Source organism: Papio anubis, chromosome 2 (genome assembly GCF_008728515.1).
Source record: "Papio anubis isolate 15944 chromosome 2, Panubis1.0, whole genome shotgun sequence".
Lineage (NCBI taxonomy): Eukaryota > Metazoa > Chordata > Mammalia > Primates > Cercopithecidae > Papio > Papio anubis.
The window spans coordinates 176,570,844-176,598,837 of NC_044977.1; the positions used below are offsets into that span (position 1 = coordinate 176,570,844).

The 27,994-nt window shown below is 38.2% G+C and overlaps 1 long non-coding RNA gene across 1 annotated transcript; it reads right to left on the reverse strand.

Moving 5' to 3' along the window:
• On the reverse strand, window positions 1-27,994 carry LOC110742665. Its single transcript, XR_002520584.2, has 3 exons — window positions 25,283-27,994; window positions 2,369-2,565; window positions 1-583 (listed from the first exon to the last, which is right to left on the reverse strand). It is a non-coding gene; the product is annotated as an uncharacterized LOC110742665 (long non-coding RNA).

The window sequence follows — 27,994 nt, forward strand, 5'->3', positions numbered from 1 at the left end:
GAGACACAAGTTTTCTGAACTGATTTTATTTGCAACACAGTTATTCAAGTATGGACTGGGAACAGGAATGGGAGGGAGTGGGGAGCAAAAGAGGGAAGATATAAAAGCGTTGTACTTTTGAACTGGCTCTCCAGAAATAAAGAAAAAGCCTTGATATGTATGTCGATTTCTGTGGTGTCCATACTGTCACTATGGCTCACTTCCATCTTCTGATTTGATACCACTAACAAGGTGTTGCGAAGACATGGGCAAAATCAATTCTTGTAGGTCAGTGAGATCCACTCCAGAAGACAAATCCCTGGATGTAAACTTTCTTTGGTCTGACTGATGCTTCCTTGTGGAGGTACCAGAACAGACCTTTGGTTTAAAATGCATCTCAAATGTGAAATCAGGTTCTTTTCTTTGCTTGAAGCACCCGCAATAATATGCAGAGATTGGATTTCAGGTCCCACATGCTCTTGAGTTAATTTTGCTGGATTAAAGGGTGTGTAGGCCCTTCTGAGTTAGGACTGGCTAGGGTTTTGTGAACTCCAGCTGAGATTCTGGCATCTTCCTCATCAAGTTCTGTATTAACAGCTGCCACCTTCAGAAGATTGGTAGAGGTTCAAGGTTAGGGAAAAGCACAGAAATTACAAAAACTGACACCTTTTATCAAGGGCTACTTAAAAATATTGTCTGTTTTTGAAAAAATGTGGGTAAAGAAATGTTTTCAACAAAAGTTTGATTGGTGAGTACGTATCATCTATTTATATATTAACAGCACATGTAATTTGCAGCATAAATATTTTAAATAAATTGATATACACAATTCTTCCCTCCCTCCCTCCTTTCTTCCCTCCTTCCTTCCCTTCCTTTCCTCTCTCTCTCTTTGCTTCCTTCCTTTCTTCCTTCCTTCATTCCCTCTCTCTCTCTCTCTTTCCTTCCTTCCTTCCCTCTCTCTCTCTCTCCTTCCTTCCTTCCTGTTGAGTAGTTATAAGGTTCTAGGCATGTAACTTAATGTACACTTACTCTAGTAAAGCAATTAATAAGACAAAACTTGTACATTGAAGGAGCTCATAGTCAGGAAGAAGGAGACAGTTGCGTAAACACCTACTGAAGAATGTTTCAGGGATTGAGATAAGAAGCTAAGCTGGGTAGCAAGCAAAAGTATGAAAGCAGGACTGTTAATTCTGGCTGGGTGAAGGGCCAAGGTGGAGATCAAGGCTGAATTTGTAAAGTCATAACAGAGGAATTTAAAAGGTGAGAAGCCTGATAATCAAGGCTATGGGACATGTAGGCAGTGTGACAAGGGGTGGGTGGAAGCGTACTGACTGGTCAAGGCAGTGCAAGAAGTTTAACCTGTCTGGAAATATGCAGACAAGAACTGGAAAGGGCAGTCTGTGCATGAAGATTCCAGAAGAAGCCTGATGATGGAAAAACCTTAAAATCACATCGAGGTTTATTTTATAGTACTACTGTTGAGGAACCATTTTTGGGTTTTTAATTGGGGAATGATACGAACATTTCCAGGGTTGTTGCTCTGTTTTGTTTTTAAGGATCGGTACAAACTAGCTGCATGAAGAATGGATGGGAGAATAAGAAGCTATGGCAATAACGACAGTTAGAATATATCAATGGGCATGGAAGAGGCTGTTGACCTGGGGAGAGTACCAATAAAAATGGCCTATGCAGGGGAAAGAACTCGGGGATTTTATAAAGTTAGAATTGTCAGGACTTTGTCATCATTTCAGGCAGGGTGAAGGAATGGTTTAAGTTGCCTCCAGGGTATTTTGTTGGGGGTGAGGGGTACAGAGGGGTCTTACTGAATGGTGATGAAAAAGGGACACAAGCGAAGGATCAACATTGGAGAAAAGATAACCAAACCCTGGGAAGCTTAAGGAACAAAATGTAACAAAACAACAGGGATTGTTTTATAAAGTACTTTGAGATATCCAGGATCAAAGATATGATAAAAACTAACATCGTGTATTCTTGCAGTAACTTTTAATTTACAAAAACAGTCACATACATTATCTCACTTGCTCTGACCCTTAGGCACTATGTAAGAAGGGCAGGGCAAGCACCAGAAACCCAGGGTTACAAAATGTAGTGATTGGGTCTCAGAGGGATTGCAAGGCATGCTCAAAATCCCACAACTGCGCTGAAATAGGACAAAGAGAAATATGGTCACTGAGTGCTTAGAACTCGGAGGGATCGTGAGGCATGCTCGAAATCCCACAACTGAGCAGAAATAGGACAAAGAGAAATATGTTTGCTCAGTCCTAGGTGCAATGCTCATGACAAGAATGGGAGGACAGATGGAACCCCTTTAGAGCTTGATTTTCCTTCCCTGTTGGAATATTTCTGCCTTTGGCACTGGATACAATACCTCCAGTATCCGGCTTCGTTAAGTAGTTTCTTGATGAGATCCCCAGTCGTATCAGTGGAGACATGTGGGTCTTGTATGTGTTGCCTAAAGTTATGTCCAAACTGTTGAGGCCTTGACGTTACTGGAGCTTGAATGACCCATCACCTTGGAGGGTTCTGAAGTACTGATCATCTCACTGGTCATCCTAAAACCTGAAACTGAAGACAGGGAGGCAAAAATATACTGTCATCTTTTCCTTTCTGTGAAAAACAGAAAGAAAAACACAGTAAACCTGCCATTTCCCTCAGGTCAAGTGACAGGCACTGACCCTTGAATTTTCCATTCAGAGAGCTCCAAAGTAAACACAGAATCACGTAAGCCTGAAGAAAAGAAGCCAAATTAGGAACATCACACTTCCTCTCTCCCAGAGAAGACCAGTTTTTCCTATTACTCTAAGTAGGACACTGGAAGAGAAAACAAAGTCCCTTAAAAATCAATTATAAATTAAAGAATTTGTAATGTAATACGCTTTGCACGTACTCAGATGATGGCATGCAATTGAAAAATCTGTTTACATGTTAGCTTAGCATTTGTAAACTCTACCAAACAACCTACATCTTCCTACCATTTGCTCATTTGTTATAACTGAAAGTAATGTCTCCTTAAATATTAAAGCTGATGGAGAAAAATGTTCCATGCTTCTTCTCTCATCTCAGACATGAGAAAAATTACTCTCAGACTTATTTACACAGTTAAGTTTACCCTTAGAAGTACCATCTCTTCAGTTTTGAACTTAAGTTAAAAGCGATGGAGTTCAGTAAAATTGTCAACAGGATTAGACACATCTCAACCCCATTCTTCCTTATTAAAATGCATTTTTCTTCCCTTGGTGAACAGGACGAATGCTCTGCTGTGATTCTTCCTAACCCCTTCCCAGAATTCTCCATTAGGTCCTTCTCTTTGTGGTATCAGTCTCAAATCTCAGAACTCAGTCTTTACCTCCTCTCTTACTCATATCCCTAACAATTTTATGCAATCCATCCTTTAACTCTCAGCTCTAGGCTGACTACTCCCAAAATTATAGCACTCGTCCTAATCTTTGCTGTAAAATCTATACCGGTACAACCAACAGCTAACAACACCTCTACTTAAATATCTAATAGCCATGTCCAGGCCGGACTCTTGCCTTGCTGCTATCCCCAAACCTACTCTACCCACATCCCTCCCACCTCAGCAAGTGGCATCATCATTCTTCCAGTTTTTTAAGATAAAATCCTAACAATCATCCTTGATTCATCTATTTCTCTAATATCCCACATCCAATCCATTAGCAAACTCTCTGCTCCACCTTCCCAATACATTTCAAAGCCAATTGCTTCTCATAATCTTTATTATTTCTTACATGGATTGTTGCAATCACCTGCTAACTTGTTTCCCTGCTTCTCTTATCTCTCTTCTCTTCCCACCCAACAAATCTATCTTTTTACAGTTTAAATCAGATTATGTGATTCCTCTTAGAATAAAATTTAAATACCATATCAGGGCCTCCAATGTTCTACACGATCTGGTTCCTGTCTTCTTCTCTGCTCTTACCGCCTAATATTCTGTGCTTTGCTTGCTCTGCTGCAAATACATTCATTTTCTTTGGATCCCCTGAACATCCAAGCACTTCCCACTTCAGTGCCTTTGCACATGTTATTCCTCTCCCTGGAATGCTCTTCCTGCAGTTCTTTACACAGCTTAATTTTTAACATCGCTCAAGTTTTGGCTCAAATGTTACTTCTTCAAGAAAGGTCCCTTTCCTCACTCCCCCAGCCTTTTTGCTGTGTATCTGCTACATTTTTATTGAAAACATTAATTATTACTACAAAAATTATATGTATCAATTCCTCTTAGTTTACTATTTTTCACCCCAGCTTCCATAAATCTAAGTTAGTAGGGCCTATGTCTCTTTTTCTATTACCTATGTATCCTCAATGCCTAAAAGAGTACCTGGCACATAGTAGGCACTATATAAGCATGTGATGACTTGATGAATAAGTTAAATAAATGTGTCTGTAAGATTCAATATCCCTGGTAAACATTGTTTTTTTTTTTTTTTCTCTTCTAACTTTCATCAAACGAGCAATATGTGTGAAGCTAAAATATGGAAATTAATGATCTCAATATTTACAACAACCTGAGAACTAACATCATACATCTAGAGAAAATAACTCTTCCAAACATTGGCTGGGTGGCATAAATATCAAATACACTACTGCTGTCAATATTAGCAAGACAATAGTGGAACAACTTTCTCCAGAATATTCTGATAAGACAGATAGTGTATTGGCATTACCTAAGTCTTTTAGGTGAATCCCTGTATCTTCTCACTCAATAAAGGGCAATTGAGTGACCACTATATGCCAAACACTGTGATAGATACAAAGATATGTGGATGAAAAGACAAGCAGAATCTTGCCCTCATGCCACCAACAGGGAGGCCAGATATTGAACAAATAATTATCAAGAGGCAGAAAAATGCTAGAACCATGGAATATTAGAGGAAACCATTACATCCACATTTATAGACAGGAAAATGCAACTTATAGAGAAAACATGGCTAACTCCTGGAACACCACTGGTTCATGGTAGTATTAAGGCTTGAATCTTAATTTCTTATTCATCAATTTTTTGCTCTAATTAACATGACATACATCCTGATTTGTCTAGGACAGTATTGGCTTAGTACTTGTCCTAATTATTAAAATATCACCTTGTTCACTCTCAAATGAGTCCTGGTTCAGATAATATGGCATCCTAACTCACATTGGCTCTACTAGATCAGAACTCATAAAAATCAAAGGGCCTGCCACACCCATTGGTTTGACTAGAAAATTAGTCTTTTACTCTTTTATGAAAATTGCCATAATTGACCTTATTTTATTCTAATAGTAGTTATTTAAGCTAGAGATCACATCACTGATGAGGTGAAATAATACTGTGCGATCAGATTTTAATTGGGTGGGGATTAATTGGTCCTCTTTCCAGGAGTTCTGAGCTTGAGGTCCACATAGAGAAGCAGAAGAAGTCACAGTAAAATCAGGAAGCGATGAGAATGGCGGGGGCAGTAAAGTACAGACCGCAAATGGAAACACTTCCAAGGGGCAAAATGGCTGGGTAACTAAGGCTGCTCTATCGTGATCATCAAAGAACAAGATTTTATTACCCTTTGAAACTTATGGCTCAATTACTAATGTTTTTTTGCTTTCCTTATTTCCCTGTTTCTGACAAGCTATAAATACATGGTCATATTTATAGTATATGTGTACTCTCTCTTTCAATGTCTCTCTATATTATGCATATTGAGTCCCATTCAGATCTCTATATATTATATTACAGAATTCAGGACGCATGCCACCTTACCCACAGCGTAGGTTAAGGAGTAGCCTTTACTGGGAAAATTTACGCAAGTCAGTGTCTGCTTGGGTTCACTTAATCCTCACATCATCCTATAGAAGGCTTGCCTAGACTAGGGCACTGCTGGTCTTGAAGGGCAGGACTGCATTTCAGTACAAATGTCTCTTCCACTTGCATGTGGAGACCTGTACATAGTTTGGTCCATAGAGAACACATAGGCTGCTTAAAGCCAACCATTCTGGATTTCAGATGGCAGCTGCTGTCTGGGAATGTTGGCTGCCCTGCACCTGGGGCCGTTAGGGTCAAGGGGACATTGCATTCCACCCTGGCAGAGGAGAAAGTCCCTGGTCCCATAGGAATGTGAGCATGGGCTTAGCTCAGGCCCTCCCTCAGAGGGCCAGCTCAGGGGGTGGTAGACACAGCTGGCTTATTACCCAGATAATGCACAGTGTCCGTCCATGGATTACTCATCTGTTCATTGGAATGGATGCTGGTTAAGTGCCTGCTCTGATTTTCTACCTATAAAATGTCAAATACACACACACACACACACACACACACACACATATATATGTATACGTAGGCAGTTACAGATTTATATAGATATGTAACATTTTTTAAAGGAACAGGGTCTTGCTATGCTACCCAGGCTGGTCTCAAATTCCTGGGTTCAAGCCATCCTCCTTTTTCCTGAGCAGCTGGAATTACAGACACGTACCACCATGCCCAGCTTCTATATAAATATTGATTATAATTTATCAGCTCTGGTCATATTATATATAGGCTATGTAAACATATAATGTACATATATGCACACTTTGCATATGTATGGATGTATTTAAGCCACTAAATCCAATTGAAAGTGAAAATAAATTTCATTAGAAAGTCATGAAATAGTTTCGATCACACCATGAGGTTTCACGGTATGGATTTGGTGTCCACTAGACACGCAGTCTTTTCCCCCACACACGTTTCTTTTCCTATTGTCTTTCTTTAGAGGTGGGCTACATCGACAATATGGAATCTGATATATCACTGAAAATTTAACCTTGATATGTAGCTTGATGGTTCAACTGCTTTCTATATTGTCATGAAAAGAAAGAACTCCACGGTAATGAACTGTTTTGAGTGGTTGTCATTATTTCACCATACAAGAACTTTTGATAATATTGTTTTTCTATTTTTTTCAACTTAAAGGAATTTAAAACATTATTGATACCATTAAAGTCCTTTTCCAACCCCCTTTCACATTTCATTTCCAAACTTCCATTTTTGAAGCAACTACTATCACGAATTTAGCATGTACCTTTGCAGTGTATTTTTGAATGTTTTTCTTACGTATCTATTTACCCAATCACAAAATGAAGTAAATTGCTGTGCTATTAAAATTTACATAAATGACATCATATTATATGTATCAATCTAAAATTTTCTTTTTTTATTCACCTTTTAAAACTCAGATTGTATATTATATATACTTCTGATACTGTGATATATAATAAGAAACATATATTTGGGGCTTCATTTCTGTTGTCTAGCACACAGCTCCTAGAAACCTTTGATTCTCGGAGACGATAAATTTCTAATGAGGTGACTGGTGGCTGGAGGCTCCTGGATAGCCTCAGCACGGGGGCTGGTTGGGAGGGTTGGGGATCAACCCTGTGAATGCAGGTTGGAATCATAGCTCTACCCACTCCCCAACCTCTGGGGAGATAAGAGGGACTGAAAGTTAAGGTGAGAACCAACAGTCAATGATATAATTAACTGTGTCTACATAAAGAGCCTCCAGAAAAACCCAAAGGACAGAGTTTGGAGAGCTTCTGGGTTGCTGAACACATGGAGACACTGGGAAGGAGCTGTGCCCGGAGAGGGCATGGAAGCTCCCCCTCCCTTCCCGCATGCTTTGCACTATGTACTTCATCTGACTGTTCATCTGCATCCTGTATAACAGTGCTTATGATCAACCTGCAAGCAGAAGTAAGTATTTCCCTGAATTTCATGAGCTGTTCTAGCAAACAATAGAACTCAAGGAGGTAAAGAGAACCTCCAATTTGTAGCTAAGTGAGAGCAGAAGTATGGGTAAACTGAAAACCTACTACTTGCAACTAGCATCTGAAGTGGAGGGCAATCTTGTAGGACTGAGCCCTTAGCCTGTGAGGGTCTGTGCTAATGCCTGTTAGTGTGAGAGTTGAATGGAATTGTAGGACAGCCAGTTGGTGTCGGCTGGAGAGTTGATGTGTAGGGAAAAAAAATTCCACACATCTAGTGTCAGAGTGAAGTATTGAACAGTGAGTGTGAGTATAGAGAAAAATAGTTTGTATTTCCTATAAAATAATACATTAGTAAAGTTAAAGAAAATCAATGACATGGCGGCCCATGTGCCCACAATTTGACAATCCTTTATAAAGGATATATGTGCTATCTCCTTCCTTTCCCTGGATGTAACTATGATCCTGAATTTTATACTAAAAATTCTCCCAATTTTCTTAAAACTTGTATCACATATGACTGAATTTCTACAAATACATTAATTACTTCTGCTTGGGGCGTTTGCACTTTATAGAAATGAAATCACGCAGGATGCATTCTTCATCATTTCTGCTTTTTCTTTTCAACATTTTATTTTAGAGATTGGTTAATGTTGATACACATAGCAATAATTCACTGATTTCTAATAATATGATGGGAAAAACTATCCATGTTGATATATAGAGTTAATTCATAACAAATTGCATGTGTTTACTACAATGTGAGAATCTTTGTCTTTTAACAGGAAAGTTGATTCATTAATATTTGCTATTTCCACTGATTCTAAAGTGCAGTAACAGACTAAAATATTTTGGAATAAATCTCCCAATACAAAATATCTATAAATGTTAGTTTACTATATAACAAATATCTGTAAAGCAAAGGTTATATGAATGAAGGAATCACAAATGAGTGCCTTGTAACACTGTTGAGTCCCAGTTACTCATAAGTACCTGTTTTTTCATCCATAGACAATAGAAGTTGAACCACTTTCAGGCTATGTCCTTGGTTTATGGGCAGATTTTTCTAATCTGAGTTCATTGGTACTTTCAAAATTACTTCCTAATTACAGTGCATTCACTCCTGTCCCTATGAAGGTATTGGAAAAGCATCCTATATATGCCTATGGGCTGCAATTCTTCAACTCTATCTCTCACACTCTACCTTTGAGTTCTCTCTTCCGTTTCAGTATCTGGAGATTTCCTATTTTTTGTTTTGATTACGTAGTTGAAATATTACATACACAAACACACACACATGGAAAATACTTATTTAGCATTTCTTGTTTTGAGACGGAGTTTTGTTCTTGTTGTCTTGTTGCCCAGGCTGGAGTGCAGTGGTATGATCTCAGCTCACCCCAACCTCCACCTCCCAAGTTCAAGCCATTCTCCTGCCTCAACCTCCCGAGTAGCTGGGATTACAGGGGTGTGCCACCACGCCCGGCTAATTTTGTATTTTCAGTAGAGACAGAGTTTCTCCATGTTGGTCAGGCTGGTCTCAAACTCCCAACCTCAGGTGATCTGCCCGCCTCAGCCTCCCAAAAGTGCTAGAATTATAGGCGTGATCCACCATGCCCGGCCAGAATTTCTATCTATTCAAAGTAAAATAAGGAGCCTTTCATATTTGCCCAGTCTGCTGTCATTGTGAGATATTTGATGTGATCTTTCCAGAAACCAGGTTTTATAAAGTATATAATGCTACTATCAATATGTAATTAAACAGTTTTGTTGTAGCATTTTAAATTTAAAAAATTACTTACAATTGGCCTATAAATGAGCAAAAATATTTTTAAGACTTGAAATACATATTCAATATAAAATATATGTATTATATCCAAATATATGTAAAAATTGAAAATAGTGTATGTGATATACAATATATTACTTATACATATGTAATCTGTTACATATTATCTATAAGATAAAATTTTTCAAATAAACACAAATACTATTAGAGCTGATTTTTGTGCATCATAGCAATGTTTACATTTTACTCCCCTAAAAGACCCCCAAAGACTGAAGGGTACATTCTTCTATCAATGTCTAAACACTGCAGAAAAAATATAAAGCCAAAATTGTTTTTCCTCTTCAATAAATTCTTTCTGGAATAAGAATTCGATTTTTTAAAAAATAGTTTCTAAATTGGTAAATTTAAATTAAATTTTTTATTTTTTTAATTTCTATTTTGTTTTTGTAACTTTACTTCCAGGCTGAATCATTCACATCAGAACAGTCACTTGATTTTCAGTAGAGAATCAACAAGAATTTATGATACAGATGTTATTCACATTGTCCTCAAGTGACCATCAAACTTGCTTTTATTCCTTAATGGAAAAGTATTAGGAAACATAGAAAAAAGTTCTTGGCATGGCATGATACGAGCAGGAATGCTAAAAGATATTTCTTTTCAAAAATATCTCTCCTTTTCAGATCTCAACTTTAAAGTTTTATTATTGCAAATTCAAGGCTATTGGTGAAAGTTTTCTGAAACCATCAATTCTAAAGGTTTAAACATTATTAACCCATAATTAAAATTAGTATTGTAAAGTGAATTCAAACACAACACTTTTCAAAATATATTATTCCTCAGTATGCTAGTATCAATATACTTAAAAAGTGTTTTGTTTCCTCAAAAAATTAAACATGGAAATATCATCTAGTCCAGTAATTCTACCCCTAGGTACATACCAAAAAGAAATGAAAATTGGTATTCAAACAAAACATATACACAAATGTTCATAACACCATTATTCAAAATAGCCAAAAGGTATCCATTAACTGCCTACATCTAACAACAAATGAATGGATATCAAATGCGGTATGTTCATACAATAGAATATCACTCAGTTGTAAAAAGGAATGAACTACTGATACACGCTACAACATGACTGAACCACAAAAAAAAATTATGCTAAGTGAAAGAATTCAGACACAAAAGGTCATATGTTATGTTAAATGATTCCCTTTGTATAAAATATTGAGATTAGGTAAATCTATAAAGACAGCAGATTAATGGTTGCACAGGCTTGAGGGAGGTGCAATGGGAAGTAAAGACTTAATGGATACAGAGTTCCCTTTTGAGGTGATGAAAATGTTGTGGAACTAGGTGGAGGGGTGGTTATGCAGCATTGTAAATGTAATAAATGCCACTGAGTTGTACACCTTAAAATGGTTAACTATGTTGTGTAAATTTTACATCAATAAAAAAGGAAAAATGGAGGGTTCTATAATGTGTAATTTGGAGATTCACAATTCACACTAGCATTTTACAGACTCTGAGAACTCCTGCAGTACCTTACACATTTAAGTCATATTTCTCAAATGCATTGGATTACAAAAACCTCCGTATTCTGTGTATATGCATGTGTGCATATGTGCCTGCACACACTCCTGCACACATTTGCACATGTGTTTGCTTAACAACTACCTCATTTGCCTCATCTTTAAGGCTTAGCAGACCTGTTTTGGGTCAGAATCACAAAAAGAGATAACAAAGTACAGAGCAAATAAATCCTTTAAGATCAGTGAAGAAGAGGCCAGGCGCAGTGGTGGCTCACACCTGTAATCCCAGCACTTTGGGAGGCTGAGATGGGTGGATCACCTGAGGTCAGGACTTCGAGACCAGCCTGACCAACATGGCAAAACCCTGTCTCTACCAAAAATAAAAAAATAAAAAAAATTTTTTTCTACCAAAAATTTAAAATATATATATTTTTTGAATTTTCTACCAAAAATACATAGCCAGGCATGGTGGCACATGTCTGTAATCCCAGCCACTCAGGAGGTTGAGGTAGGAGAATCCCTTGAACCTGGCAGTTGAAGGTTGCAGCAAGTTGAGATCGCTCCACTGCACTCCAACCTAGGCAACACAGTGAGACTCTGTCTCAAAAAAAAAAAAAAAAAAAAATCAATGAGGAAGTAAAAAGGTGTCCATATTAAGAAGCCCTTAAATATCAAGAACAGAGCTGAAGAAAAATAAAAGACAGATACAGAAAGGAAAGGTGGGTGAATAATTAAAATCAAATTGCAAAGGAACATATGTAGCGTCAATGAGGTGAAGATCAGGAGATTTGTACCCACGTCTCAGGTCAGATTCTCTAGGACGTGGACTCTGAGATGGTTGTGAGCAGGAAGTCAAGGGAGAATCCTCTGGGGATGTACCTCTGTAAGGGGAAAGGAACAAAGGATTGGAAGGAGGAAGAAGTCAAACTGTGATGCAGGTCCTACAAAGACTTCAGCTAATCTCAAGAGAAGCTGTAATACAAAATGGCCCTTCAGAGATATCCAGGTCTTGTCTCTTAGAACCAGTGGGTCATGGGGTGCTAGCTGCCTCAAGCATATAGCCTTGGTAAGGAAGACAATTCCTGCGAAGAACCATCAGAAGAAAAGACTCCTGGCAGCTGAGTGATCAAATGCCTAAGCACTGAAGCGGGAATGTGGAGACCATATCATAACATTCACTACACAGGGTCACAATTTTCTGAAAAGTGTCCAACATCCCAAAAACATAATTCTAATAAGACCTCTTCCCACAACCACAAATCCAAGAAATGGCACCTTCAGGAAGTCTCCACTCAACAATTCTGAGTGATTTCCTATCCCCATCCATTGTTTGATGCAGTGGGTATTTTCACTTTGTGGAGAAAAGGAAAAATTATTTTCCAGTAGAGCATCCTCTGTAGCAGGGTAGCTCAACAAGTTTGTGTTAACACTACCTCCAAAACTTGTTACAGATCAATTAATCTCAAATTAAAATGATCATTTCTTACTGGTATCCTCTAATAGTTCATTAACTGATATCAAATAATGCTACTTGTTGCTTTTAATCTCTGGTTTTTCCATTGTGGTCTGCCTACCTTCTACATCGGAATCACTTCAAGGAAAGAGGGCTAATAATTGAAAATAGATATTTGTGGGTCTCTCTCCAGATGGACTAAACCTGAATCACTGAGGAAGAAGCACAGCAACCCGTTCTTTATGTTTTGGGATATTTTTATGGATATAAATGTTCAAGAACTACTATTACGAGTTCTCTAAATCTCCCTAGTTTGAGTCAAATCATCCAGGAGTCATGGGCTCACAGCTCTTCATATTAGCCTCAATAGGTCTTTTTTTATTTAATTGCACTTTCGTGAGATGCCCGGAGCCAATACTGAGGTGTATTATATAAACTTCACTGAACAACTTGTGTCTGCGTTTACTGTTGAGATTATGTGTATGACAATACATGATGTCTTGTCTGTAAAGACTTGGGAGAAAATTCTGATCTCATCATCAGATAGAATTGTTCATCTCTTGAGCAACTAGATAGATTTAACACTATAAGTAGTGTGACTCACTTACCTTTAGTGTTTCCTTCTTCTCACTGGTTAGCAGAAACTCAGAGTCAAGTTTTTGGCACACCTCTAGAAAATATGCGTGACTCCATTGTGTGATTTTTGTGTCCTGACTCACTTTTACTTTCACTGAACTTTCCTGAGTCCTTTTTTAAAACCATTTATTTGCTATTTCATATGTATTTTATTAAATGGTTTTTTAAATCCTTTCTGGGACAAGCCTGGGCATAAATAGTCAACTGTATTCCAATTATTAACACGTACCAGACATTCAACAAGTTCAGTCCATCAGTGAAATACCTTAACAGCCAAGAAGTAGCCCCTGCCAGTGTATTATATATGCTTTTGCACGGCACTGTGTGAAGAAATTCTAGCAATGTTGTAAGCAATTAGTTGGATAGGATTTCAACTTTTGACACCAATAACCGGTCTAACAACATTCCGTGACTTGGCATATCAGTGAACATAGGAGAAAATAATAGGGCTTGTGCATTTCCAAAGAACTATTGAGGAAGGAATTCAGAAAATGTCCCACAATTTTAATTCTCTTTTCTTTTCATTTAATCTTCCTCGCTTATGCATGCACAAGCATAAAAGTAATATAAAAATTACAGAACCCCCAGATTTCATTTAAATCTCTCTAGCCCTTTGGACAATTACACAGTGCAAATTTCCTCTTTTCAACCAGTCATGCATTATACTTAGCTATAGGATGAAAAAATTCCTGATAAATGTCATCATGATTTAGTTCACTTTGGGAAAGTAAGGTTACATTTAAAATATTTAGAAGTTTGAAGTTATTACATTACAGATGAGTTTGTATTTCTTAGTATGTATTAATTGTAAGAGTGTATTAGAATAAGTGTTAGATGTTGCCTATGACTATATAAAGTATCTGAGTCAACCAGAAATGAGCTCACACTTCTAATAACTTAAGCATGAATAAGTGAATCATAAAAAAGCCCTCCATTCCTTTTACTGAAATAATCCTGGGAAAGATGGAAACAGCACAGGCCTCTGCTTCTGATAACAGATATGGAAAGGAAACATGGAAGAGCCCTGGAAAATCTTTGGGCTGTTAGAATTAGCTTTCTTTTTTTTAACCTTCTTTTATTATTATTATTATTATTATTATTATTATTATAATACTTCAAGTTGTAGGGTACATGTGCACAACATGCAGGTTTGTTACATAGGTACACATGTGCCATGTTGGTGTGCTGCACCCATTAACTCGTCATTTACACTAGGTATTTCTCCTAATGCTATCCCTCCCCCCTCCCCACACCCCATGACAGGTCTCAGTGTGTAAGATTCTCCACCCTGTGTCCAAGTGTTCTCATTGTTCAATTCCCACCTATAAGTGAGAACATGCAGTGTTTGGTTTTCTGTCCTTGCAATATTTTGTTCAGAATGATGGTTTCCAGCTTCATCCATGTCCCTACAAAGGACATGAACTCATCCTTTTTATGGCTGCATAGTATTCCATGGTGTATATGTGCCACATTTTCTTAATCCAGTCTATCATTGATGGACATTTACATTGGTTCCAAGTCTTTGCTATTGTGAATAGTGCCACAATAAACATACGTGTGCATGTGTCTTTATAGCAACATGATTTATAATCCTTTGGGTATAGACCAATGGAACTGAACAGAGCCCTCAGAAATAATACCACACATCTACAACCATCTGATCTTTGACAAACCTGACAAAAACAAGAAATGGGGAAAGGATTCCGTATTTAATAAATGGTGCTGGGAAAACTGACTAGCCATATGTAGAAAGCTGAAACTGGATCCCTTCCTTACACCTTATATGAAAATTAATTCAAGATGGATTAGAGACTTAAATGTTAGACCTAATACCATAAAAACCCTAGAAGAAAACCTAGGCAATACCATTCAGGACATAGGCATGGGCAAGGACTTCATGTCTAAAACACCAAAAGCAATGGCGACAAAAGCCAAAATTGACAAATGAGATATAATTAAACTAAAGAGCTTCTACACAGCAAAAGAAACTGCCATCAGAGTGAACAGGCAACCTACAGAATGGGAGAAAATTTTTGCAATCTACCCATCTGACAAAGGGCTAATATCCAGAATCCACAAAGAACTTAAACAAACTTACAAGAAAGAAATCAAACAACCCTATCAAAAAGTGGGTGAAGGATATGAACAAACACTTCTCAAAAGAAGACATTTATGCAGCCAACAGACACACAAAAAAATGCTCATCATCACTTGCCCTCAGAGAAATGCAAATCAAAATCACAATGAGATATCATCACTCACCAGTTAGAATTAGCTTTCTATAGAGACAGCTGGTAACATATAGCATATTACTTAAGCAGGTTCTAGCATTAGATTGTTAGGGGTTAAACTCCAGCCCTAATGTTTATCAAGCAGTCAGTACTAGGATATTTGACTTAGTCTTTCTGTGCCTCAGTCTCTCTTTCTATAAAGTAAGAATGATAACACTACCTATCTCACAGAATTGTTTTGAGGATTAAATAGGTTGATCTATAAAGAGCTCTTAGATCTAGAAAATAAAATTTCAATAAATATTAAATGTTAAACTCCTTTCTGGATGATGTCCTGAGACACAGATTTACCTGTATTCCTTATTAGGAAATTTGATATGAGGTACAGGCCAAGAATAGCCATTATTACTATAATTGCTACTAGCTCCATCCATAATGGAAGATCCCATTACATAGTAGCCAAGTTCAGAATGAGCAAGCCTTGTGTGCTTTGCTGAGGAAGTGGAACTTTATCCTCAAGACAAATAAGAGTCACTGGAAGGTTATAATGTAGTAAGAAGTGTTAAGTGCTCAGATTTGGCTTTTGCAAGGATTATTCTGTGGATAAAGCACTGTTGAGATGAATGAGAGAAACACACACACAATCAGCGGCTTAAACAAGATAGAAGTGTGTGTTGTGTGGTGCATGTGTGTGTCTGTGCATGCACGCATAGGTTTTGGGGGATTTTTCCGTTTCCCATGTAAATGAGATCTATTTACATGGCTAGTAAGGCAAATTCTCACATTGATCCATGAATCCTCTATTCTGGTTGCTTCTTCATCCTCAAAAATGTAGATTCACTTCAAATTCAAGGGTGGCTACTCAAAAAGTAGTTATTATGTTTCCGTTCCAGGATTAGGAAAGGAAAAAACAAAAGGAGGTTATACAGCCTTCCCTTAAGAACAGCTCCTAGAACTTACTCAAGAGGCTTCAGCTTACTTGTCCTTGTTGGAGCTTAGTTAGATGGTTACTTTAGATGCAAGTGAATCTGGAAAATGTGTTGCGTATTTTAAGTGGCCATGTAATTAAAAAAACTCAACTATTAAGTGAAAAGGGGAAAGGCAATTCTAGGGGACAAGTAGGAGCCTTCACCATCTGCAAATAGCTAGTGAAGATGTCAGAAAGCTGTATCTTATAAGACTGGGTCACCAGCTTCATGAAAAAGGACCAGTCAAGGAGTATCGCAGGTTTCTGTTTTTGGTGAAAGGATAGAGGACATTTCATTCAACAACGTAAGAAAAAGCTACTTGGTAAGGAAGATCATGAATAAATTAACCTTTAAGCATATTAAGCTTAAAATACTGGGCCAGGTGCCGTGGCTCACACCTGTAATCCCAGCACTTTGGGAGGCCGAGGCAGGCTGATCACGAAGTGAGGAGATCCACACCATCCTGGCTAACACGGTGAAATCCCATCTCTACTAAAAAATACAACAAATTAGCCTGGCGTGGTGGCGGGTGCCTGTAGTCCTAGCTACTCGGGAGGCTGAGGCAGGAGAATGGTGTGAACCTGGGAGGCAGAGCTTGCAGTGAGCTGAGCTATCGCGCCACTGCACTCCAGCCCGGACGATAGAGGGAGACTCTGTCTCAAAAGAAAAAAAAGAAGATACTGTGAGACAACCCAGTGGAAATTATATCTAAACAACTATATTTGAATTTGAGAAACTCAGGAGATAAATTCCCACTAGAGATACAGACTTGCGAGTCACCTCTAGAGCAGGTGGTTAAAAACAAGAAAGCGAATGAGGTAGCATGGATCTACTTTCCCCTTTCTTGTTGTGGCCTAAATGGATGAGAGCATGCAGCTGGTAAGTGCACCACCCCACAGGCTCTAGGATAATGGACTTGTGTGGCCACTCCAGGGGCTGAGGGCAGGGGTTACTCTCTTATCTTCACACAGGTTGAAATGGAAAGAGGAAGCATAGTACAGACAGAACAAGTGGAAAAAGAATTCCATGGAGAGTCTGTGAAGACAGAGGGTGTATTTATAATGGAATGAGATCCCACAGGTTACAACAAAAATCCTGAGGAGGAGATCTGGAGGGCAGGGAAATAGACCTGAGAAGGTATCTAAGAAACAGCTGGCCAAAGAGGCCTGCATTATTATGGGTGGCTAAAATGGAGATAGGAGTGTCATGTCAAATTATAAATAATTTGATTGAGACATGGTTTTTTACTTAGGTAGTACAGGGTTCTAAATCCAAGTAGAAGCAGAGGCCTGATGACTCCACAATCTACGGTCCTGTACTAGAGCCTTTGGCCTACATTCAGAGCTTGAAGTGGAACCAGGACAAGGAGCAGCCCTGAGGACTGTGGAAGTCCTTTGCAGGGGCAGACCCTCTGTTCAGGTGTTAGAGAGATTTTTAAAATTATCTCCTTTCTGTTAGCAGCAGTCTTCAATGGTGGAGGCATGTCCTCAATATATAGCCCTCGGTTATTTATGACGGTTAACTTAGATCAAAGGACCTGCAGCCCAAAGGCCAAATCAGATCCACTGCTCATTTTTGTAAACAAAGTTTCATTGAAATATAGTCACAACTATTCATTCAGTATCATCTCTGGCTGCTTCAGTGCCACAACAGCAGAGTCGAATAATTTTACAAAGATCGTATGGCTCGCGAAGTCTCAAATACAGTATTCTGCATCTGGCTTTTGAGAGAAAAAGTTTGTCAACTCCTAATTTGGGTAGACTATATGAAGCACAAAATACAATATCTAGCACATAGTAAGTGCTAACAAATTACACTTGTTTTTGTTTTTATTTTTAAAGTCAAATCTTGATTACCAACGTCTTTGTTATTGGTAATTTGATTTTAGACACTCTGGGGAAACCATTCATCCTTGCTAATTTACATGTGGTTGGTGGTAAAATTTACACAACTCTCCATTTTATCTAAAGCCTTGTATATATAATTTCAGCCATATGGATTTTATGTGTTTGGAGATCATGGCTAATTCAACCATATGGAGATTATTTTAACTTAAAGACATTAAAAACCAACAGATGATTTCATCTCTCATATATGCAATTATAATAAGAGTCAAAATGTCCTACTTTTGGGTGCCAGGACAAATGAATTTAAAGGGTGTTTTTAATCACTAATACTGAGCATAAAAATGGAAGTAAAAGTGAGATTCAATTTAAGATATAATATTAAAGGTTGTCACATTATGAAAATTAAAAATATTCTAAAACAGCAAAAGAAAACAAAACAAGACTCATGGATCCTATAACCTATTCTCTATTGACCTTAAGCCCATTAAAATTAAAATCCTGTGATATGGTAATACACTAAATGCTAATCCAAATGATGTTTAGAGTTTGGTGGAAAGAAATTTCCCCTGGAGAATATAAGAAATATACCTATTTAATATATTTGGTAAAATTTGGCAGAGATTTGCTAAAGAATGTAATTTGAGAATGGGCAGATAGAGTTAACACCTCATTAAAAAAGTACCAAAGAGTGTCTTGTTAAATAAAAGGTCGTCACAGCACGATCCCACTGCCAGGAGGCTTCAGCGTTGAGCTCCATATTGATGGAAAAGGAAATGACTAATTTGGGAAAGTCTGTTTGTGTTGTGCTCAATCCTTAGCATCCTGGAGGCCAAGAAGGGTTCACATCTCATTAAGTCTCAGGCCTTGGCCAAGATCACATTTGAGGTAGTCATAAGTTGTTTTCAGTGCCTGGCCAGCTCCTCTTAGCACTTATTTACATGTTCATGAAGTTTTTCCCATTCCTCACAGTACCAGCGCTTACGATGAAAATGTTCCCTATCTGCACTATGCAGTGTGGTAATCGCGACCCACATGTGGCTACCGAGCACTTGAAATGTGGCTACTGCAACTGAGGAACTAGATTCTTAATCTGTTTCAGTTTTCATTGATTTAAATTTAAGTGTGTATTTGAATAGCCACATGGGGCTAGCAACTACCATATGGGACATTACAAGTTTTAAATTGAATAGGTTTCTGATTATCTTCAAAACAAAGAAAAGTGTTGGGGATTTTCTTTTTCCACAAATGACATTAATTATTGTTCAAAGGTGTTCTTCACTAGGTAGACGACCCACCCGATCTGACCTGCTACACCCTGTACCTTCACTACTCTCCCATCCTTCAAAATATACTTATCCCATGTCTCATTTCTGAAACTCTTTTCTTCTAATCACTTACGTGATAAATTAACACAGTAAAAGATAGCCACAAAAAAAAAAAGCACAAAATGTCAGGAAACAGTGCCCTCTTCTAAAGACATTTTTAAGTCTAAAGATAAACATCACAAGTTTATAAGAAAAAATAAATTTACGCATGTGGGGCAGGAGCAGAGGGTATATGGAAAATCTATGTACCTTCCTCCCAATTTTGCTGAGAACTTAAACCTGCTCTAAAATACTAAGTTTTGTAAAATCAACCAATTAATTAATCAATCAGGTTAGGATAGGATTGGAAAAATTCATTTAGAAATTGTGGAATATCCTTACAATATAATATTAGTAAGATCAAATATATATATATATAAAAAAATATAATTCCAATTTTGTTTATTTACGTGTACAATCCTTAGGTGTCCAGGTTATTGGATCAAACAAAAGTGTTATGATTTTATAAAAGGAGACACAAGAGTAGAAGGACAAAGCTGACTCTTTCATAGGAGAACTTTCTGGAAAATAGGTAAAATGGAAGGAAGACTTACATAACCCTAGATTTAGTTATTATTTAATCTGTCTACTGTTGTAATGCAATAAAAAATTGTGTCAACCCCATCTATGACTGAAGTAAGTATCGTCCACAAAGCTACCATAATCTTTTCAACGAGCTTGCTGGCTCATAGATGAGGAAATTACGTTCTTTTTCTCTGTTTCAGTGTTTCCACCTCGAATGGAAATCAAACACCTGAGTGACCTCCCTATGACTGAGAATTGGGTGGGGACATCCTGCAAATTCTCACCAAACAGTTTTGAGTGTAAAACGATTGCATCTTTAAAGGGTTTTAAAGAGTAGAATGTGCTTTCCCTGAGATGGCATTAATTTTTACCCAGTTCACACATTTTTATTTTAGAGCAATCGCCACATTTCAACAAGTAATTGGAAAGAACTCGTCCACATTTCTCTACTCAGGGCTTAGCTACATTACTGTTTTGCTTCCAGGTGCTGCTTGCATTACTCATTCTCATTCTGATAATAAAAAGTGACGTCTCCAGCCACTAAGTTGAACCTTGGGATAGAGAAAGCTGCATAATTTTATAAAAGAAAAAGGCTCACTCTTTATTTTACGTGAGTTCCACCTAACCCACCTAAAATCCACCTCAAATCTCAGAGGTATTTTACCTCAGCTACCTTGTTGCTGTCATGTTCTATTTTCAGTTGACTATATTCTGAATACTTTTCAAATTTATATAATTAAATTTTTTCAATAAAATTCTTAAATGAAAAATTAACTTAACATTTTACATGTACATAGGAAAAGATCTTTTTAGTTTTGGGGAGACAACAACAATAATAACAATTGACATAAAGATGTGTTTTGATAAACAATATCAATAGAGAAATAAATATCGATAAAAGCTAGTACCTTATTTAGAGCTCACACACTTTTACAAACTCTTTGAGGTGACACAATAAAAGACAAAAGCATACTTCAACTTTCTTTTTTAATTACCAATGACAGAAAGATGAAAATGGAAAAGTTACACAGGACGAGGGAAGTGGAAAACAATTGTCAAAAAAGTAAAGTCCACATAATACTTTAGTCCACAAATTATGTGCTGAGAAATAAAAATAAGATCCTAAGCACTTCAACTGACTTTTATAAAGACTCCTTTTTGGCCAAGGCACTGCAGAGAAACATTCTGATTCCTTGCCATGACTGGATGGGAGATTAGACACACCTCAGTATTCCCCTTCCTTATTAACCTTTAACCAGAATTCTTTCCTAAGAAGTAGGCAGAAACCAGCTCTAGAAGACAAGAAACAAATCACTTTTCTTTTTTTTGTTTTTTTTTTTTTTTTTTTGAGCTGGAGTCTCACTCTGTTGCCCAGGCTGTAGTGCAATGGTGTGATCTCAGGTCACCGCAACCTCCGCCTCCTGGGTTCAGGCTATTCTCATGTCTCAGTCTCCCGAGTAGCTGGGATTACAGGGCCCGCCACCACGCCCTGCTAGTTTTTGTATTTTTAGTAGAGACGGGGTTTTGCCATGTTCTTCAGGTTGGCCTCAAACTCCTGACCTCAGGTGATTCACCCATGTTGGCCTCCCAAAGTGCTGGGATTACAGGTGTGAGCCACCACGCTCGGTCACGAATCACTTATTCTTTTATTGCCTTTAGACAATCATCTGAGGCCATGACCAGACCTCCCTCTTGGCAGTTTCAGCTTGAAGGCTCACCTGTTTTACAATGAACCTCTTACTAAAAACTGACCACCATCCCCAGACTACTTTTGGCTGGCTTATGGAAAAGGGACAGTGAGGGTTTTCATATCTTCTGCTTCACTTTTTGGTATCAGAAGCTCCACCAATGTATCATGCTGACGGTAACATTTTTTGAACATGGAACCCATGAAGAGGCATGAAGGGCAACTGCTCATGTTCATGTTCCTCTTTTATAAAATATTCATGGCTCCTCCGACAGCGTGTTAAGTATGTATACTTAGCCAACCCACTCAGCGTAAATTTCTGTTCCCTTTATCCCTCCCTCCGAGTGCGGGCTCTTACCTTCTGCCAGAAACTATGCTTCTCTGCAGGATGACCAGCCTGTGGACTAGCAACCCTTATGAGAAATAAAGCTCTCCTTTCCAAATGTATGAATCTCATCATTTTTCAATTGATAGTGACCATTGTATCAATATCCAATATTAAAATTGTCAATCCTCACCAGCACTTGACAGAGACTTCCCCAGTGTAGTCTGCCCCTCAATTCTGAGGAAACTAGGAGAAGCTCCATTTCTGAGCCCAGAGCTCAGGAAAAGAAAAACCTGTGACCTCCACATTAACCTGAGCAGTCAAAACCCTTTTCTGTTATATGAAGTGGGCCATCAGCAGCACAAGTGACATTTATAAACCAGATATATTTTTGTGACATAGTTGTCCAATCATGAGCTAAAAAGGGAGTTTCTGCAAGTAAGAAGTGAAAAAACACATTGTTATGATCCGAGCTGTGTTCCCCTAAAATTCCTGTGTCAAAGCTCTAACCCCTCGAACCTTAGAAGAGGAATATATTTGGAGATAGGGCCTTTAAAGAGTAATTAAGGTAAAACGAAGTCATAGGAGACAGTCAAATGCCTAGGCAGATAAAAGGGGTCCCTGGAGAATCACCAACCCACCCCGCAAGTATTTACATCAGATTTTTTTGTACAGATGAGGAAATCTGCCAGGGCTTTGTCTGAGCATGCCTACATGTGCACTGGGGGAACAGGGCGGAGCCACGGTCAGTGGGTGGAGCCACGGTCAGGGGTGGAGCCACAGTCAGCGGGAGGAGCTCCGGTGTGGTGGTGTGAGTTTCAATCTGTGAGGTGGGAGGCCTGTCAGCAGGACTCCATCTTGCTTTGCTGTTTTTTATGTTTGTTTGTTTTCCCCTTTATGCCCAGTAAAATTCTGCTCTACTTACCCTTCAATATGTCCACGTGCCTAAATTTTTCTGGTTGTGTGACAAGAACCCGGTTTTAGCTAAATTAAGGAGCAAAATTCTGCACCAATATGGGTGGGCCCTAATGGAATATGACAGGTGTCCTTATAAGAAGAGAAGATCAGAGACACACAGAAAGGGAAGACTACATGAAGACCCAGTAAGGTGGACCTCTGCAAGCGAAAGAGAGAAGTCTTGGAAGAAAACAATCCTATTGGCACCTTGATTTTGGACTTCTAGCCTTCAGAATGGTTAAGAAAATAACGTACAGCTGTTTAAGCCCCCCAGTCTATGGTTCTATGTTATGGCAGCGCTGGCAAACTAATTACAGGCTCTTTTCCAAAATTTCTAAATCCAGTTGTTTCTTAGATTAAATGGCACATGGAAGACTGGTTAAAATGTGCCCTCATGACTATAAAAAGAGTATCACCAACACTGGTCTGACTTCTACAGGTCTATCATGTTGATGGCAAGACTTTCTCACTGCACTTTTACAGACAAGATTTTCCTCAAGCCAGATAGGATGCTGCCTGTTCACTTTTCTATTTTAAAAATGCTTTGCAAATGGAGCTGCTAAGTAATTGATAACATATGTTTAACAGGAGAAATAGAATAAAAGAAAAAGACTCTCTCTCCATAGCATTGTTCTCCAGACCTTTTTTCCAGCTGGGCTTCTACCAAAGGAAGCACTCTGAAAAGAAGCAACTGAGGAGCACTTTAAAATGTGAGTCCTAGGAAACAATCAACCTTACTTCCCGGCACTTGTGTCTTTGTCAAGCAACAGGAACACCAGAATTGCCCTAATGGAATGGAACAATGACCTATTTATTCTGATATCCTGTCTCCTACTGAGACTTATGCCAGGTTCTTTTGAGGAAGGGCTAAACACCACATAAGCACCCTATTGTGTGCCACTTGATTGCATATGGAGTTGGAAGACTTTGGAGAGTGTGGGAAGGGTGTTTTTCTTTCTAAAAACACGTGGGATGTATGAACATTATCCAGTCATTTGTCCCCGTAATTTGAATGTCTAGAGACTTCAGTTAGCAGGATTTCTGAGCTGCAAAGAATATAGAATATAGTAGTCACACACACCACTATGTATTTTATCATTTTCAACTACCATTTGGTTTCTGTACCTTGTCTTCTTTGCTCTCTAAGGTGATCATACTACCACCTTTTTAAAATTTTTTATTTTGACCTTCAGTAAATTTCATGTATTCAATTTCCCATGCCTTCCTACAGGATACTAATAGTCTCTAGTAATCCATACGGATCAAATTTTAATCTAGATCCGAGACAGAGTAGGAACAGGGCTTTGTTTCAGTTCATCCCCAGTAGAGCATTCTTCCATGCATTCCCACTGATTGCAAAACCCATACCACTACCTGACACTGTACCATTAACTCAAGCCTTTAGTCATAGAAAGAAAATAGCCATTCTGTATTGTCTTTCTGTGCTTTCATAATGTTTAACCATGTCTTTCATTTAGAGAATTCCAGGAAATGGCCTTAGGAAATCCAAAATATGAAACCCAGGTTGCAGAGTGTCTCACCTCAGGCGTAAGTGCTAAATAATGGATTTGCAGCTTGTTGCCACAGGCCAGACCACCAGGTGACCCATTGCTCAAGACAGCCATCACAACCAGATAATGCTGACCTGCATACCCTACCCCTGATTTAAATTCTTGTGCTTCTCCTAATATCCCAACTGGCTTTTTTCAAGGAGTGAGTCAGGGAATTCTCTCTCAGGCTGTCTCCCTTATGCCCGAGCATAAGCTCCAATGAAGACTTGTCCGGGAGAACTCTTTTGGCCTCATGTCAATTTCTATTGCACTGAAAGCCCAAGAACTCATGGTTGGTAACAGACCCATGAAAAATTTATAATCCTTAACTTTAGCTGGGCATCAGAACAATATTTTATTTATCTCTATTTGATATCTATTTTTGTTAGTGGTGGAAGAGATCTGAGTTACCCCGAGTTACCAGCGGCAAATCTATATGGGTTCACAGCAACTTCAGTCCTTGCCTCCTCAGAAGAAAGAATTTGACTGAGGGGCATAAAGCAGAAAAAGAGACCAAGGCAAGTTTCACAGCAGAAGTGGAAGTTTGTTTTAAAAGACTTTAGAGTAGGAAAATTTGCTTTAAAGAGGTCCAAGCAGGCACTTGAAGGTCCAGGAGAGAAAAGAGAGCAAAAGAAAACAGCAAAAATGACCTTTAACCTTGATCCTAGGACTTTATAGGCTTACCTCTTTCCCCTGATTCTTCCCTTAGAGTGGGTTTTCCTGATGCTTGGTGCTCTCCTTACCTTTGGGAATTGAACATGCTCAGTTTGTTTAGGTAATTATACACATGCACATCTGAGGCTTTCTTCCCTTTTCCAGTGGAGTGTGACCCAGAAGATTATATCTTAACACGCATGCCCCGGAAGTTGCTTCTCCCTGGGGTCTGCATTCAATTAACATTTTTATGTTAACAGGTGTGGACCATCAGGAAATGGCCTTTCCCTGACACTGCCGAACTATCATTTTTAGAGAGGCAATGTGATAATTGCTGAACCATCACCTGACATTTCTAGTGGGTGGGGGAGAGCCCTGTCCTGTCCTGCTCATACTTAACTACCTGTAACATTTTCACACAGCTGTAAACAAAGAACAAGAAAAAAACTACTTTTTCTTTGGAATGCTTTAGAAACCTCAAATGCATCCTTGTATTTCCTACTACTTGCATTATTTTGTTAGATATCTAATGTTTACCCAATCAATTATTAGCTTTTGTATTACATAATGTTTATATCCTTGAAGTTTCAAAATACACCAACAATTTTAATATACTAATGAGTAGCTGATGAGGCTCAGAACACACCACCACCCCAAACTATGACTGGAGATCGGAATAATCTGAATGGGGCACTCCAAATATGCCTTTTTCACCTAAGGATTATTTTGAGCTGGTTACATTCAGAAAGTAGGCAGACACAGGCATAGCTCTTTAAAGTTACCTTTTTGTAAATGAAATTTATATCTGTAAAGTAAGTGTCCATTTGTAAGGGTATCTTCCTCTCTACACCAAGAAGAGAAGAAAGACTAAATCACTAGAGACTCCAGAATCAACGGAGAAGGCACCTGCATAACAAACCTTACCTTTCACTTCTCTTGCTCATCTTACCTTAGCTGGGCCTTTCCCCACACCCTTCGTTGTTTCAGAATATGGTGATATTTACGTCTGAAGTTGAAAATGCCTTCTTTGAGCTACATTTTGGAGACTTCTCATTTCAGTGGTTTTTCTCCAATGTATACATGAGGAATACGTGTTAACTAACTTCTATTTTTTTTCCTCTTTTTAATCTGTCTTTTGTTAGAAGGAGTCCCAGTTAAGAACTATGAAAGAGAGAGAGAAAATTATTTTTCTTCCCCTACACTGTATATTCTCTTAAAAAGAAATTTACAAATCTCTTGGCATATTCACATTATATCTGTGTCCCTGGTTCTGCCTATTGTTTGTCCCATTGGTGATGTAATGCCCTCAAACTGTACAATATGAAATTTTTTTATATGGTGAGAGCTGCAAAAAGATAGACAAAAATTTACATAAAGCATTGTCCAAAGCAATCTTCTCTGAACAGAACACCCTGACTAAAGTGACAATGGAACTCATGTGGAAGAATGCTTCATTAGAAACATGAGAAGCCCAGGGCATATTTAGAGTACTCTTTAGAGTAACCTGAGGGAGTGGATGAAAACACAGGAGAAGATGAAGGGGCTAGAGGCATTGACATTCCATTTGAGTTTTCATTTATTCTGACTAATCTTTTGTTGTCTAGTTATTTATGTTGTATGAAAGTAATTTTATTGAACTCAATGCATGCACTGATTCAAAAAGCATAAAATACAAAGCAGTCTGCCCATATAACCCGAAGTTTATAATAATGCAACCTAATGGGGAAAATATCTGGAAAGGAAAAGATAAGTGTATTACATGGCATAAATAAGAAAAGGGAAAGACCAACAAATGAATCCTATTTGATTCATCCATACTGCAATCAATGAAAAGCCCTGGTCCACATCACTTTTCAGGATGCTTTACAGAAAAGGCAGAGTACATTTTCCACTTGGTAATATATTACTGTATACTAATGAATGTTCACAACCCACCACTTCCTAGTCTTCTGGTTCATTAGAGAATGAACAGATGTCATTTTATATCAGGGAAAATGCTAAATGTAAGAGTATTATCTGCTACAAAGCCTTTTATTGTATAACAGGGCTTGGAAAAAGTTTTCTATTAAGAGCCAGATAGTAAACACAAGATCAGGACTAAAGTGAGGCAAGTGAGGTATCTCAGTCACAAAATTTAAGGAAGCTGTCACTAATCCTGACCATAAGTAAATACTTTAGGCTTTGCAATAGAGTTAGTCTCTTACAACTACTCAGTTCTGCCATCGTAGCACTAAAGTAGCTAGAGATTATACTAACTGAATAGGTATGGCTATGTTCTAACAAAACTTTATTTACAACAATAGACAAAGGGCCAGATTTGGCCTGAGGGTCATGGTTTACTGACCCTCGTTTTGTGGCAATATGTAAAATAAATATAAATGTTTTATTATTTAATTTGTGCATAAAATGTCTTCAGTATGTAGAGAGTGTTTAGTGATGCCACCAAGTGATGTCGATATATAGTTTTTAAAGTTTCTAGAACACTACTTAAACTTATATAACACTAGAAAGAAGCTTCCAGATTTGGGATCCAAAATGTCACTGATTCCTTTGATACTCTATGCATATATATGTTCACATCTTCTAAAAAATGTTTTCTTTCCTCACCCACCTACTTTCTAGTTCACCAGTCAAAAATGCTACTCATTCTCGCAGTGGCTTCTGCCGGTAATCCCAGCACTTTGGGAGACTGAGGCGGGTAAATCACCTGAGGTCAGGAGTTTGAGACCAGCCTGGCCAACA